Source organism: Botryllus schlosseri, chromosome 3 (genome assembly GCF_051294905.1).
Source record: "Botryllus schlosseri isolate E-star chromosome 3, Bs_hap1, whole genome shotgun sequence".
Taxonomy (NCBI): Eukaryota; Metazoa; Chordata; class Ascidiacea; order Stolidobranchia; family Styelidae; genus Botryllus; species Botryllus schlosseri.
In genome coordinates, this window is record NC_137238.1 from 26,088,807 (window position 1) to 26,105,042 (window position 16,236).

Sequence of the window (16,236 nt, forward strand, 5' to 3'; positions counted from 1 at the left end):
ATGTAGATGAGAAGCGTCAGAAACCGCATAGCTTATGGGTTTATCACCCTATAGGGGCCCGAGACCGACGTTCTTGGGGAAGGGGGATGGGGCGACGTAGTGCTGTTACGGTCCGCGGAAGAGATCAGTAAGCCTGGTTACATGTTCAACTCGACTTGGCGTTCAAGTCGTCTCCGGTGACGTCACGCCTCATCTCCGAGCTGACTCGTAAAAGGGCCCTGTTTACATGATCCTTCAGGAAGCTGTACCGTGGAAGACCGGGTGTCGCATTACAAATTTATATTCGTAGTAAGTCTGGTGGGCAAAGGTAGCCTACAACGACAATGTGTGTTTGGTCGTACTCTGAAACGTTTCTTATCCTCGAAATTAACGAGGATGATGAGATACTCATAATATCGATATTTGTAGAGGAAAATAATCTTGTTCATATCATGATTGTAGAGGAAAACAACAAGTATAAGTTATCAGCTAGCTTTTTCGGCGTCAACGAAGATGGGCCGTGGAGTAGGCGAGAGTAACGACTGTTTTCATATTTCAGGCATCACTTGTCGATGCGGTTAAAATAAGGTCATTAACACTCAAGTGACCCACTTGGAAACCCCATGTGGCCTCTAGTTGTTCGGCCGCTCCTCTGTAACAGACTACCCCATGTATGCTGGTGACTCAAGAGTCACGATACAGCAACTACTGCAGAGACTTTATTGAAGCATCTTGTCGGCATGATATGCCAAATAGGAAGTTAACAATACCAAGAATGTCTATAAAAACTGTCACAAAGAGCAATATAGAGCACTACTACTAAACTGCTACAACACACCAATTAAACTTTGGGAAGTGCCAATTTCAGCACCCTCACAAGAAACACATAGGCTACCATGAATACAATCTCAAAACCAACAATAATAAAAGGGCAAGTTGAAAATCGTGAACACTTGCACGACCGCATCATATCAGCAGAACACTATAACCCAGAACTAAAAACAAACCAATAATCTCAACACCGCTGCGCTTCATCATCACCAGGAGAGTCACAAATCTCAATATCATCCTCCCGGGAGAGACACCAGCTCCATCCCATCACACGCTCGCATCAGTTTAGCCAGTGGAACAGTATGTACGAAATGCAGCAATCGTTCATGTATTCCCGTATCGATGTAGCGCACTGCACACTGCACAGTTCACTATGCATGTCGTAGTCGAATTGTAATACCGGTACAATCCACATATCTTCCGAACTGTAGTCTTAACAGCAGAAATACAGATGTAACGTTTTACCTTGTCTGCCATTTTATGTAGCTGACGAGTGACGACAGCAACTAGGCTACTACAGATCGAAGCGTCGCAGCCAAATATCAATGAACACATAGGGAATCGCTAATAAAACCGTCATGAAAGAGCACGGTTGCTACACTGGTAGCTACTGGTGTATTCAGTGGTGGTTTTTGGGGTGGGCGAAGTGGGCGGTCGCCCGCCCCCCCTGGTCGAAGGGGGCCCCTATTTGGATTTTTCGCCTTTTCAAGGAGAATGACGAATAAACATGGAAATCCGTGCACCAAGCAAGAATATGATTCCGTACAGATGTGTCAATCATCATCAAATCACTGCATTTGTAAGAAAAGTCCCGTATCCCGATAATCATCACGTCTCTGCATCAGACATGGGGTGATTACTTCATGAATGTAATCGATTGCGATTACGATTACTTCCGAATGACGCGATTACGATTACGATTACGATTACAGCAAAATCAGGAAATAGTCGATTACGATTACGATTACATTGGAAAAGTAATCACGATTACTCACGATTACATTTATTTTGCATTTTACAAGTTATATTGGAAGACAATATATGGATTGCGCTGAAAAGGCCTAATGAGATAACAAACTTCTTTTTAAAAAAGATGCGTTATTTGCTTGTTACGTCGGTTGCCAGTGAACCCGTCCCTCGGTGAACCCGTCCCTCGGTGAACCCGGCCCTCGATGAACTCGGCCATCGGTGAATTCCGCCCTCGGGAAATTTTGAAATTAAGTGTATTAACAAGTATTATTATGAATTAATAAACTAATAATGTCATTATCAACTGATTTGTCGATCTTGTAAGGAGGTCAGGGCTAGCGTAGATCACGCAGTCACGGAGTGATCAGATCACGTGATCACGATTGCGTGGTCGGCTCATTGTTGAATTGACTTGGCGAGGGGCGGTCGTGCGACGTTCGACATCCTCGTATCTCTTCATGACATCGCAATGGGTCTTATCGCATTGTATAATGTGTGTGACTTGTTCAGAGGAAAAATATATCCCAACGATTGTTATTGCTCACATATCAACCACGCGTGGTCTGCTCGTTATTGCAACTGTAGGTTGAGGTGGGGTGTTAGGGTTGGGTAGGGTGGGGGGTGGGGAGACATTAGGGTTCGGGGAGTGGGACATTGGGTTCGGGTAGGATACTAGGGTTGGGGTAGGGGGGATATTAGGGTTGGTGGAGGTGGGATATTAGGGTTAGGGTTAGGATATTAGGGTTGCCGGAGGTGGGATATTAGGGTTGGGGAGGGGGGATATTAGGGTTGGGGTAGGATATTAGGGTTGCCAGAGGTGGGATATTAGGGTTAGGGTTAGGATATTAGGGTTGCCGGAGGTGGGATATTAGGGTTAGGGTTAGGATATTAGGGTTGCCGGTAGGGGGACATTAGGGTTGGGGTAGGATATTAGGGTTGCCGGAGGTGGGATATTAGGGTTGCGGTAAATACAAAATTTCCCGAGGGCGGAATTCACCGATGGCCGAGTTCATCGAGGGCCGGGTTCACCGTGGGACGGGTTCACCGTGGGACGGGTTCACCGAGGGACGGGTTCACCGAGGGACGGGTTCACGGGACGGGTTCACCGAGGGACGGGTTCACTGGTAATCGTTACGTCATAATCTACCCATTGCCGATTTTTATAGAGGACGATTTATCGCACCAACGATTTGCATTCTTGCCAGGTCCATGACTGCCGCACCCCAAATTTTCCAATAGGGTGGGGAGCGAGCTCGAAGGGGACTCAAAAGTATTTCGTAAACCAACATAAATTATAGAGTATTCTCGAAAGATTTGATTAACTTGAAAATTCTCTCTAGATAAGCTTGATTTTGGAATACATACGTCTCCCCCTCAACAAAAAAGCATACATAATTTAGGATTGCATTTAAAACAAATGGTTGTGTAAAACACACTGTTTAAAACATGTTTTAAACCAGGGGTTCTCAACCCGCGGCCCGCAGACGCTTTTTCTGTGGCCCGCGAGATCTTTCAATATGATCGCAATTACTACCGGCACAGTATTGTTGCATACGGTATCAATTTAGCCACTAAAGCTCTCTTATCGCTCTGTCTCTGTTTCGTTTGATTTATTCTCATTCTTCAATGTTTTCTGGTTTCTTGATATATGGTCGAGTTTAGATTCTTATTGTTCTGAATAGGTCTTCGGACAGTCCATCTCGAGTTACACATATCACCTGATCTTAGAAAAAAAGCGTTGCTAGCTAGGTCTCAGGCTGAGCAATCCATATTTTGAGGCATTGTTGAGATTGCCGACGACGTTAAAAACGCATGATTCAAAATTGCTTGGTATATCGCTAAACCCATGAAATCTGTTAAAAAAGGTGTTTCTCCAACAAAACGTTACTATACTGTGCGAATCTCCGCTGTTTCCGGAGTTTAGCAGCAAGGACAACTTCACCTAACAAATTTCGAAGCTGCAGTTGTCTGATTCAACCGTGACAAGAATGGTAACAGCAATGTCAGTTAGTCTTTTGTCGCATGTTTTGAAACACGTTGGCCGGCAGACTACTTTAACCTAGCATTGGACAAAATCTACGGACATTGCAACGCTAATTGTATTGGGGTATTCTATCAGAGTGGATATATTTGTAGACGTAATGCTGGCTGGGCAAACGTGGGGAGATGGGACTAGCAAACAACATCAACTTAACAAAGCTGACTTCTGTAACTATTGGTGCAGGGCATCAGCCATGGAAAGAAAGGAGAATGGTTGATTGGTTTGCTCAGAAATTTCCCCGGACGTGAGACTTCTTCTCATATCACAGAGAGCCTAAAGTGACAATGGCCTCTGTAAAGAAAAAGTTACCGTAGTTTTATACTTGCTCGCTCACGCATTGAAACAGTGAGTTCAGTTCTCTGGTGCAAGGGTTTGAAGGTGCACATATACCGACTTGGGAACGAATGCAATGCACGCTTCATGAAGGGATTTACGCAACAATCTCACTAGAAACAGCAACTGAAAGCTTACGAACGCTGTCCATTATGCTGTAGAATGCATACAAACAAAATGCCCATACACGACTGGTAAATAGGCTATATTAGCCTAAATATAATAGTATAGTCCACAAATATACGATAATAATGTTCTGCGGCCCGCAGCGCTTTTTGCTGTTAAAATGCGGCCCGTTACGCAAGGAAAGTTGAGAACCCCTGTTTTAAACAAAGGCTTTAAAAGAATTGTGTTTTTTCAAGTTGTAAAATTATACCATAATTGTGTAAAAAAATGCTTTCCACAATTACCACCCGATTTAGCCGACGTACATAGATATCGGATGGTTGAAACCCCTCAAAATGGTCCGTTCAACAGTTATAGTACGGATATTTCGTCAAAGGAGCCATATTTACCTTATATTTTCAATTGTCAATGTCAATCCACATTCGTCACGTCATGGCTTAAAAAATAAAAAATAAAATAAAAAACCTGTTTTAAACAAGGGCCTCGTTGTAAACATGCTCTCTTTAAATTCATTTTTGTTTTAAATGCAACCCTATTTTATAGCAATAGTTATTTAGGTTCCAGTCAATACCATGCCACAACACACCAAAAGACATATGCAATTTCGACCAACACGCGACTTCACGAAGCGTGCTACTAAAGAAAGACTTAGGCCGAAACTATGGGCATGTGTCCATTGTCAATAGCCACGCTGGGCGGGCGTGACTACTGGTCGGGTCCTTTCAATCCGAGCCCACGACGCAAATGCCCCCCGTACACCCACAGAGCATTAAAGACATGACAATTTGTGTGTGCGTCTCACGAAAGTTTTTCTTTTAGTCTGCTACGTTTGGGATACAACATTATCTTTTGATTATATAACAGACCGGAAGTCACGAATGAACAACATACGCTAAAGTAATTATAACAAGATAACATGCGTTATAATTATGAATTACGTGCCCCCAGCTCTACAGGTAAATCTGACCATCGGGGGGCAGAGAAAAAGAGAAGAATAAAAATTAATAATAATATAATGCAATAACCGATATTATTGACGAAATTCAGTCTTCAACTTAAAAATATCACCCTATGGCGGCCAAAGATCAATGTTTGGACTGGGGGACGAATTGCTGTTTTGGTCCTGGTTCTAGCTACAACCCACGCTAACATGATATATAAGCTCATGGCTATTGCGGCAGGTCCCAATGTTGAGTAAAGAATTATGAAATAACGATTGCCGCCTGTTTCGAGTAGAGTCATATGAGAAGAAGATGAAGAAAACATAAAATTCTGCCTTCAATTTAATACATATAATGTAGCCTACTTCAAGCTGCCGCTACGTGAAACGGCAAAAACGGCTCGGTTATGATATATATCAGCATCTGTTGATTTTTATTGCTTCGTTGTGGAAACCGTAATGTTTTATTTGGCGAGTACAAAATTTCAAATCTCTATCCGGTGTACGTACGTATACGTACTACATATATGCCTACTGCTCGCTGAGCAGCAACGGTCAAACTGCGTTTACATGACCAAACATTATTACACAAGTTACTCGGTAGAGTGGTGATTAATTATCCTGCTGCGGGGTACTGGCGTGTGGAAAGTGTTGATAACCTGATATACAGCACGGCGGGTGTTCTTACAATCCCATCGAATATCTATTTACTGTGGATACTTCTTACGCAATGACTAGCAAAGCTAATAGGCTACTTCTGACGTAATAATGAGCAATGGAATTTAAAAATCGGACGTTTGTGCTATCTTGAACCTGGTATAATACATCTTCCTTGTTCACGAATGTTCAGTTTATGTCATAGTACTTGTACAAATAAAAAGTAATCGTTCTTTCACAAAGAAATCGATTAGATATGGGAAGTAGTCGATTACGATTACGATTACTTCGGATTTTTTTCGAATGTAATCGATTGCGATTACGATTACTTGAAAATGCTGTAATCGTCGTAATCGATTACGATTACTAATCGCGATTACCCCATGTCTGCTCTGCATGCAGTAGAATTACTTAGTTTTGATGTAGTCCATCCTTGCACCCATGCAAAATATACATGGCCGAATCCAGCACCTGGGCAAACCTTTTGCGGTGGTGAAGGATAGATAATAATAACCGATGCGGAAGGGGGGTCTGGTTGGCGGAGCCCCCAGAAGTTACGGATAGATACTTATAGGGTGCCACCCGGTAAGTCTCGCCCAGCCCCCCCTCCCAGTTCGTAGGGCCACCACTGGATGTATTACATGCATTCCATCGTAAACAAGCGAGCACTTACTAAGTAACCCCACTTTTTCTTGCCATGTTTGGCCAATTTCTCAACAACATATGAAAAACATGAATTACGATGCCAAGAGCCCCGCCCGCGACAAAAGCCAACGCCGTCGAACGAAAATCGCGGGACGCTGATGGCCGAATACCCAAGCCGGTCGTAAACCACATTACCCGACAGCTTGAGGCTCAGGTCGACTTGAGGCAGTTTGCCTTTCTCCATCGAATACAAGAGAGTCGCATGGACGAGTCAGCCTCGAAGCTGACTTGAAGCGCCATGTAAATGGGCTTAGTGTCCAGATTATATTTTCATCTTCCCGATGCACACAATGTACAATGCGATGTACAAGACACACAATGCTATGTAATGATGTCGATTGAACTGACATCCGATGACAGAGTCTTCTTCGATGTTATTCTGTATTCGTCGATTTTTTGTCGAAGGTTTTTCTTGCTCTATTTTCTTCTTTGGCAGGGCTTGTTTTCTGGACTGAAACAACGACACGGGCGAAGAGGGGCCGAAACTGACCACATACGGCAGGAATGGGACCCAGGCCTCCTGTTTGGATGGCGCCGACGCTCAAAACTACGCTATCTCCCCCGCTGGAACGAGGATGCCATCCAAACCAAATAGGCCTTTTGCAGGACTTCGATCACGTGACTAGATACGCATAGCAACCACAAATTGGTTAGCAAGCTACTTTCTCGCGCACCTGCTTCAGTGCTAAATATCGCATAGTGTACTGTTGATTTCTGGTTGTAAACGTTTCGAAAATTTGTTGTAGAAGTCATCAGAGATTCACCTATGCTAGATGTCAATCCTGTACAAAGCATTTAGAATGATATCGTCAGAATTACGCAGAAATCCATCGGTAACGTAGTCGTATTACACGGTACTCAACTCTGATCATATGTACTTAAATTTAAGCATTTGAAGTAAAGCGATTGGTTTGTATTCTGGTAAGAGTATTTTTTAGTTCAAGCAGTAATATTTGTCTGTTGTGGAGCCTGATTTTGGATGGAAGATATGACTGAAGCAGACGGGACCCGCAAGGATCAGGATATACTGTCTGCTGGTTTGGGTGCTGGTGTGCTGCTATAAAAAAATGTCGCTGAACACATCGGAAGTATCTTTTGCGAGAACCTGCCATCAAGACTAAGCAAAGCAGTGCACTTTATTGTTGCCTTATACAATGCCGATTTTATTAGCACTACTTCACAACTGCGATTGAAGTGGATTTGGCAAATCACACGTGATTTTGATAAATAGTTGATGTCACATTTGTGCGCTATTTAGCAAACCAAGGGAAGTAACTATCAAATAACTCTTAGAGCAGCTCAAACGCAGTGACAAGATCGGTCATCCTATACCCAAAGGTGGTCAACGTGGTCATTGTTGGGAACCGAGTAAAAGTGATGCCTTAATTTATACTCCAGTACAAGTAGCACTAATTACTTCCAGGACATGTCCAAAGTACTTCAAGTGGAAGTAGAAATGAATTTCTGAAAAGTAGTCAAGAAATTCGTTACATGAAGTAGATTTAGGTTGAGGGTCACTTAGTTTTATAAATTGATGCCATGTGACAACTGTAAACATTGTATGTTGTATCTTCTTGATCAACGCAAAAGGGTGATAACACTACAAATAGGTGCAATTTTCAAAAATTAGTTTAGTTACCGTGGCACTGGGGCTATTTTGCCCAGTTGTTATGACAACCTCACGCTTGAAGGGGATGCAATCATGCGCCAAAGCTACTTTCTGGTTGACAAAATCCCAAACCTGACAAAAAAGTACTACCTAAAAAGTGTCAAGTAGAAGTGGAAGTAGCCTAAACTCATAATGACGCTAGTACTCAGGTAAAATAGTACTTCGTTGCTGACCCCCTCTGTGTATTGGTTCAACCAACTCAGAAACATCTTCTAAAGACGACTAACATTGTTTCTTTTGCATTGACTCCGTAATATTCTGAACTTATGATATTCTTTGATTCATTGAATTTACAAATAAACTTGCAAAGAAGTGCAATTTATTAATTTTTGTGCATTCGATACCCAGAGCATAAGAAATAGTTGAAGAAAAATGCATGTTTACCTTATCAAGTTCAATAACTGCCGAGACTCTTATGCCTATGTATTTTCCTCTACCTCCATAGCCACTTGTCTAGACATATTCATAGCATCCACGGAAGAGCACTTGTCTTGCTGTACACAAATGAAATATCATTTTCAAAGCGGACATCAACATCGGGAAAGAAGTTCAGGACAGTTAGTCAGTGGTCAGATCATCTGAAATTTTCTGTTGGCATGAAACCACGCTGCCTTCTACCGCATGACCGAATTTTATGTGGTGATAATAATTGGCTCCAGGCTGGATTCTTGACGGAGGCATCATCAATTTCTTAGTTGCCTATGTTCGGCTCTCTTGGGATAATCCATCAGATCATTAATTCGTATACATGTGGTATAGCCATGTCTTGAAACTCAAGATATTTGAACTGTGCCATAGAATCAAGTAATCCAGGCCTCGGGACAGTTTGTTGCACCCTCAATTGGAGCTGATGATCATTTTTCTTCGGGTAGTGGCACTTGGCAGCATGACAGAATGATCAATAACTTGTAATATAGGTGTAGAGGTCTAAATATTTTGAATTGTTTAACTGAGAAGCCATGCAATAGCATAGGATGTTTAATATATATATATGGTATGTAGCACATTGCATGAATTCATAACACATCAACGTACTGGCACTGGCAGTCATTGTCTCTACCCAGCAAACACCCGATCTCCCACGGACTTACGGGTACGTCCACAATTGTGCCCAGTCGTCCCACGTCCCACTTTTAGTGACTGAGGACTTGCTCAGTAGGTCACAAATTGACGTCCAATTATGTAACTCCAAGAGACCCCCAGAGGAAGTAACTTTAAGAGTGCTCCTATGCCAGTCACCAATGACCATTCCAGTGGATGTCATAATAGTGTGATGCCTGGATGCCACCAACACAGGAGTTGATTTGGATGTCCTTACTGGGAAATCGTTTCTATGAACTCAAATGTGCATTATTCTGCAGTCAATGCTGAATAAGTTGTGTTGAATACAGTCATGATACAAGTGAAATCTAGAGGAGTGAAGCCGTGGATGTTGATATGGTGTGACTTTCTCATCGCGTGGAACTTCACAAGCCCGGCTGTCGATCATTGCGGTCGCACAGTGCTAAAGAGGCTCGATATAATGTGCGATACAGAGACACAGTGGCTTATTTTATTGTGACATTACTGGGTCGAAAATGCCCACATCAGGGGCAAATACTCGTAATGCATGTGAAATATTCCGATATCAGAACTTGATAATCGTCATGATGGGATTGTGATGACTATTCCAATCACGGAACAACGCAGTAAGCAATCCTCTCGGCTATTTCGATAATGGAGTCGAACACGCCAGCTGTTGCTTCAGATTCATCCAACCATAAAACCAGAAGCCTGCCTTCTTCTATTTGGCGAGCATCGCGCATGCGCCGCGCGTGTAATTCAATTTGATCACCGTATGTAGCAATGGCGGAGGGACGAATTATCACAGTAATGGTTTAGTTCATCATTGGAAACGTTAGCAGCGTGGACTGTGAGATGTCTCTATCATGAGTACCGGAAGGGTAGGGAGCTTGGTATTTGAGTGCCATATTTAATAAACAGCAATAGTCTCGATCATCATGAACTGCTGATGCGATATAATGAATTCGACCATATGATTATAGTGACACGGCTGTAATATCACCTACAGACGGAATTGATCGACCCGCTGCTAATTGGTAACTCATGCAAGCCGATAATTCTTGTAGTAGGCTACATTTGATACTATATGATAATGTATTGATCATAGAAGTCTGATTTATTGTGCTCTGTTCCATAATGTCTCACAAGCAATAACTTGCCATTTCATGTGCATCCTGTGAAAAGTTTTACAAGGATTTCCTAGGACTGCAGGACCCAATCAGCAAACCAGATGCCGCATAAAGTAATGTACCGGTATTTTATAACATATCGGCATATACTGAATTTTGAAATGTTATGTATAGGCTTACAGAAATGTTGAATGTTCCTTTATGGAATGTGAGATTGCTGAATTTGTGGATGCATGAAGATTGTAGCATCACATTAACATCCATTTTCGTATTTTTGTGTCCACAACAGTATATAACCATAACCATCTATAATAGCGTTAATAAAATAATTGAGGCTTTCAGTGAACATGTAAGAATTTTTGGCAATATTGGTTTATATTTAGGGTATTTTAGGAACAACATTATAATAGTTTGTTAGCTCATCTTTAACCTCGCTCTAATCAAAGGATACTCAAACACTATACCAATTATAAACTCTATAAACTTAACATGTTCATGGCCTGGTGCAGACGGGTTGTTGGCAATGTTGGCACGGCCTCCGTGCATACTTTTATTGCTTGATTATAACTTTCGATATTAGTATATATACACGGAAACATTGCCTACATTGTAGCAGTATCAAAAAAGTAGGCTATGGATGGGCCCTAAGGAAGGCTGATTGCTCATGGTCATCTTGCCGTAGATAAGAAAACACAACCTTATTATCAATGGATTCTTACTATATATGGATGGGACATATCTGTGTTTGTGTATACAAAGTTACTTCATTTCTACCAGGAGACTAGATATTGAACAGGCAATGTTATGTAGTTCTAAACTTCAGAGGAAGGCGCTGCAGTGGTGCATTGTTCATGGATCAAGATGTTAAATTATGTAAGTTGAAGTTACGAACTATATATGATGATTTATGATATTTCATTAATTAGCAAATTATTACCCTGAAAAAAGTGCCATCGATGATGCGGAAATATACAATTGACGGTGGTTCGCAATCGGGCTGCTAAAACGTGCTGGGTGGAACTATAATTTTATTATAAACTGCATTGTTATAGTGGCACAGAGCGTGTAATTTCATTAGGCTGTCTTGAAAATAGTCACATACTTGGCTCGAATCATAAGAATTGATACTCGTTCGAGATTTGAGTAACCATACCAATGTGCTCAGCCCTACTGATTAGTCATTGTAGCGAGTAGAATGTGCGAATGGTCCAGCTTGATCTTCATTGTCTTTTTTTTTACAGGATATTCTAGATTCCTGGCTTGGCTTCTTGACAAATGGCTTCACTACAAACATTATAATATCTTTGATTATTTAGATCGGCAATGTCTTCAATTGATGTGTTCAACAACGTCAAGAATACTGTACAAAGTATGTCTTGATGACTGGAACCAAAAACGTTCGGAAGAACTACTGCCACATGGAACAAGCGTTGCTGTAAAATCGGTGCTGCGTCATCCTCAGGAAAAAGTCAAAAGGTATAAAACATTGAATACACTTCATGGAAACCAGAGGCTGTGAAAGTAATCATCTTTTGAACTGAAGTAGATGTAATGTTATGGATTTATACACACCTAGAGGTAACAACTTTAAAGTTGCGTTAGATCTACTCGAAATGGAAGTAGATAATGCACTTCTGGAAAGTATACAAATAATAAGTTTGAAAAAATAGATTTGGTCGAGGTGTTGCGTAGGCATTCTTAGCGTTTAATCATAGTTGGTGGTCAAAGTACATATTGTTTGCACCGGAGTTTAAATAGTTGCAACGCCTTGAATTTCTACTGTACAATTAGCCATTTACCAGGCTTGTAAAATTCACTTCAAAATGAAGTAAAAAGTTCTAAAAGAAGATCTTGTGCTCTATTCTATCCCAGGGGTTCTTGAACAGGGCCCGTAGACCCTTTTGTGGTACGATATGCATCGTGGAATTAGACCTATATGCTGTGGTTCTCGTGCTATGCGCAATTTTATGTGAATTGACTATCTGATTTTAATATAGGTACCATCAGAAATTGTGTTGAAAATAAATTTTGGGCTGCTAGAAATCTTATGAGTAGCATGAAGTGTGCGATCGCTAAGGCTAAGAAACAATGCTATTACTATGGCTAAAGTTGTTGATATGTTCCAATAATAATCGAAGCCAACATCTAATTCTGAATTAATTTGACTTTGGTAATGACAGTAGCAACAGCCTACTTATCACGACTATATCAAAACCCGGATTAGGCTACACCGCTCAAATGCTCTGATACCAGATCAAATTTCAGTAGATTTTAAAATACAACTGTGACACGTCAAAGGTCCACCAACTGAAATAGTATAACCCAGAGTTTGATGATGTCATGATGCATCCTATTGCATCATCTCTATAACTCATTATTTTAACAAATTATGCCCAGCACAAAAATAATTTTATTGAAATATTCAAAACTGTGATTTTTTTTCGTGTCAAACGTGAATAATACAATAGTAAATTATATTCTCGAGATGTTTGTGGAATGCCTGTCTGCAAGCTCCCGTCAAATAAAGCCTACATGGAAATTATACTTTGAATATCCCTATCTTGCTGCGTCGTCAAAAATCCGGAAATTGACCTGCGACCACATTTGAATTTGAAGCCTCTGCTCTATATGATGTGACAACATTATGAACAAGGAAAAGTTGAAATATCTATCTCGTATGCGAATTCGAAGAAAATGAATACCGGCTCTACATCATATCGAAGAATGTTTTTTAGATTTAAGATAATTCCTATTTTATTGTACTTTGAGACAAAACATTTGTCATTCACACGATCGTGCGTAGCTACGTCCTACATGTGCCGTGTTCTGCGATATGACGAATCTATGTTTTTAGGCCTCGCAGTGGTACATAGAATCGGAATTCTAATTCTTGTTGAATACAATTTATGTACCCTAAAAGATCATCTGTTTCGACTTATTGTTGCTCTATTCAGATTCGTGGCAAGCCCTAGTTGTAGTAGGTGATAAGTTCCAAATAAAGGTGGTCAAAGTATTCATCGTTAGTACCGTACTAAATAGTATAAATAGCGATTTACAAGACATCAAACTACTTTCAAGTGTCGAAATGGTCAAAATATGGAGACTTGAGGAATGTCGTAGTTGTATGCTTTTAAACAGAGATAAGGAAAGCAATCATGTTCAGCACTCAATTAGAAATATTTGTAGCGTCAGTAGTCTAGTACAAGTAAGAGTAACGCAATGTATTTCTACTCGGGTTCAAGCACTCAAGCAGCGATATACATGGCTTATCAAAACTATTTTAGGTAAAGTAGAAGTTCTGGAAAGTACTGAAGTATGTACTTGAGGTGTTTCCACAATATAATTTGATTGACGGGTTTCATACTCTGTATCACTCAGCACAAGTAGAAGTAGCGGATCACAATTAATGCATGAGGGAATAGAAATTGCAGCAGCTCTGACGCAAATTTCATGTGCTATGTCAGCAGAGTGGCTCTACAAATGATTTGCTGACATTGTTGTATATGTTTCAGGCAAAACAAAGACCAAGAAGAAAACTGTTGTTGCAACCAAGTTTATTGCGAATACGCACTCGCGCTCTTAACATGATGCGGTGCAAATGATGCTACGTTTTATAATATGCAATGTAAATTTTACTTATGATTGCTCCATGCTTTTCCCTGTTTTAGTTGTATTAGCAGTTGTACTTTTTCAAAGTCATGTAACACGTTTATTTCTAATTTCATGATGCACTTCAGTTGAAATGTTTGTAATGGTAATATAAAATTGACTTAGAACTTGCTGTTCCATGCAAATTTCAACTGACACATTTATTCGTAGTGACTTCCTGATCGATTTTTCACGTAAGCCTGAACTTTGTTTACCAGTAATAGTTCATTAGTTAATGTTGTACTTGTATTTTGCAATTGTCGTTTTACAGTAACCCAATATAAACAGTTCGTTAGTTTATATGATGTTGAATTCCATGTAATTGCACCAGGTTAGGAGGGGAGTCCTGATATGGTAATCCTGAGGAATAGAACAGGAGGTAAATGACATATCCATAGGGAGTCACGTCGCGTCTACAGTAGGTCTGACGCATCCATAGGGAGTCACGTCACGTTCACAGCAGATCCAATGAGTCCATATGGAGTCGCTTCACGTCCATAGTAGACCAACTCAGGAAGTGTTTAGGACGCTTCTAGTAGTCGACAAATCCACTCCAGGGAAGTAACACTGGGCGTCCTGCGTCTTTTCCGCAGGAAGTCAACTGGACATCGGGTGTTTGCTGGGTAGGCTTAAAAATAGCAGTATCCTATATATATTGCAATCGATATCAATCATCAAAATGCTGCAAGGATTACCAACTACCACTACAATACAACTATAGTATAGTATACTATCTACACCTAACTTAATGCTGCAATAAATATCACGCAGTCAATGTCCTGCAATGTCGAATTTTGTGTCATAAAATCATAGTTGACTACCAAATAACGGCTACAATGTCGATCATTTTGACGCAAGGAGTTTACATAGTTCATGAATCAAAGACATCCAACATATTTGAATCCTTGCGCATTTCCATGACACTTGCGTTTTATATAAAACGTTTACAGCCCGAAAACGATAATATACTGTATCCGAAATACGGCTACGTTAACGACGGATTTCTGCGTAATTCTGACGATATCATTCTATGTGCTTTGTACAGGATTGATATCTAGCATAGGTAAATCTCTGACGACTTCTGCAACAAATTTCCGAAACGTTTACAACCAGAAATCAACAGTACACTATGCGATATTTAGCACTGAAGCAGGTGCGCGAGAAAGTAGCTTGCTAACCAATTTGTGGTTGCTATGCGTATCTAGTCACGTGATCGAAGTCCTGCAAAAGGCCTATTCACCGAAGTTATTTCTCGAGCCCAGACATCATAATTAGACGATTTGATTACAACTGAAGTAGTATTGGGACATAATATGAAACATAATTTCTTAAAATTTAGGTTGCACGCCGTTTATATAGCTCAGTGTTTCACCCACAGTTTTGAAATTTTAAAATCACCCTCAGCCATTTAATGCATGTCAGGTATACACATACTATTTAATGGGAGACGTGCATTTTCATCGCAAATTTTCAAGTCCAGTCGAGTAAAACGTGTTTCGGACTGAGTCGGTAGAAGCGTACTGCAGCCGTATTTAAATTATTGCTCTTCTATTAATTTAATAAAAACAAGGTGCAGAGTTGCCGCTTGAAAAAGTAAGGTTCATGTAGGCTTCTGGCGCGGAGTGTTGTTCGGTACGATTGCATGTATTCAACGTCCTGTGTTGTTAATCTAATGTTTTGCTCCAAATTCATTCGTTAATAAATGATTTCATCAGTTGCAAAAACTAAAAGTTTGCGATAACATGAAAGGATAGGAAGGGGCCGAATGGACTTATGCTTTTACGTGTGATTTCTTTTGCGTTCTTTAGGTTTGAAGATGAGGAATCTGAAATTTTTATGTGCCAGACATCACACGTTTTATTGTTATACCGCAACACGTATCGTATGTGTTGGTTTGCGCATTGTACATTTTGTGTTATTAAAATATACTTGAATACGGCAGTAGGACCTGTTTGCTTCATGTCTTTACTTTACTGTCCGGAGTCCAGAGGAGTTTAGGTGCAAATTTTGATTTCATGCATGAACTGTCGAAGGGTCTGACCCGGTATGTGCATTAGGGCTTTTCAAGAACATTTTTTTCCTTCAAATTTCACTAAAACAACGCTGCACACCAAATTTTGCTTAATTCCAACATGTAGAAGCAAGA

The 16,236-nt window shown here is 40.6% G+C and overlaps 1 long non-coding RNA gene across 1 annotated transcript; it reads left to right on the plus strand.

Annotated features, from left to right (window-relative positions):
* The first annotated feature begins 11,675 nt into the window (after positions 1–11,675).
* On the plus strand, positions 11,676–14,390 carry LOC145436211 (uncharacterized). Its single transcript, XR_013914225.1, has 2 exons — positions 11,676–11,918; positions 13,955–14,390. It is a non-coding gene; the product is annotated as an uncharacterized LOC145436211 (long non-coding RNA).
* Positions 14,391–16,236: the final 1,846 nt, after the last annotated feature.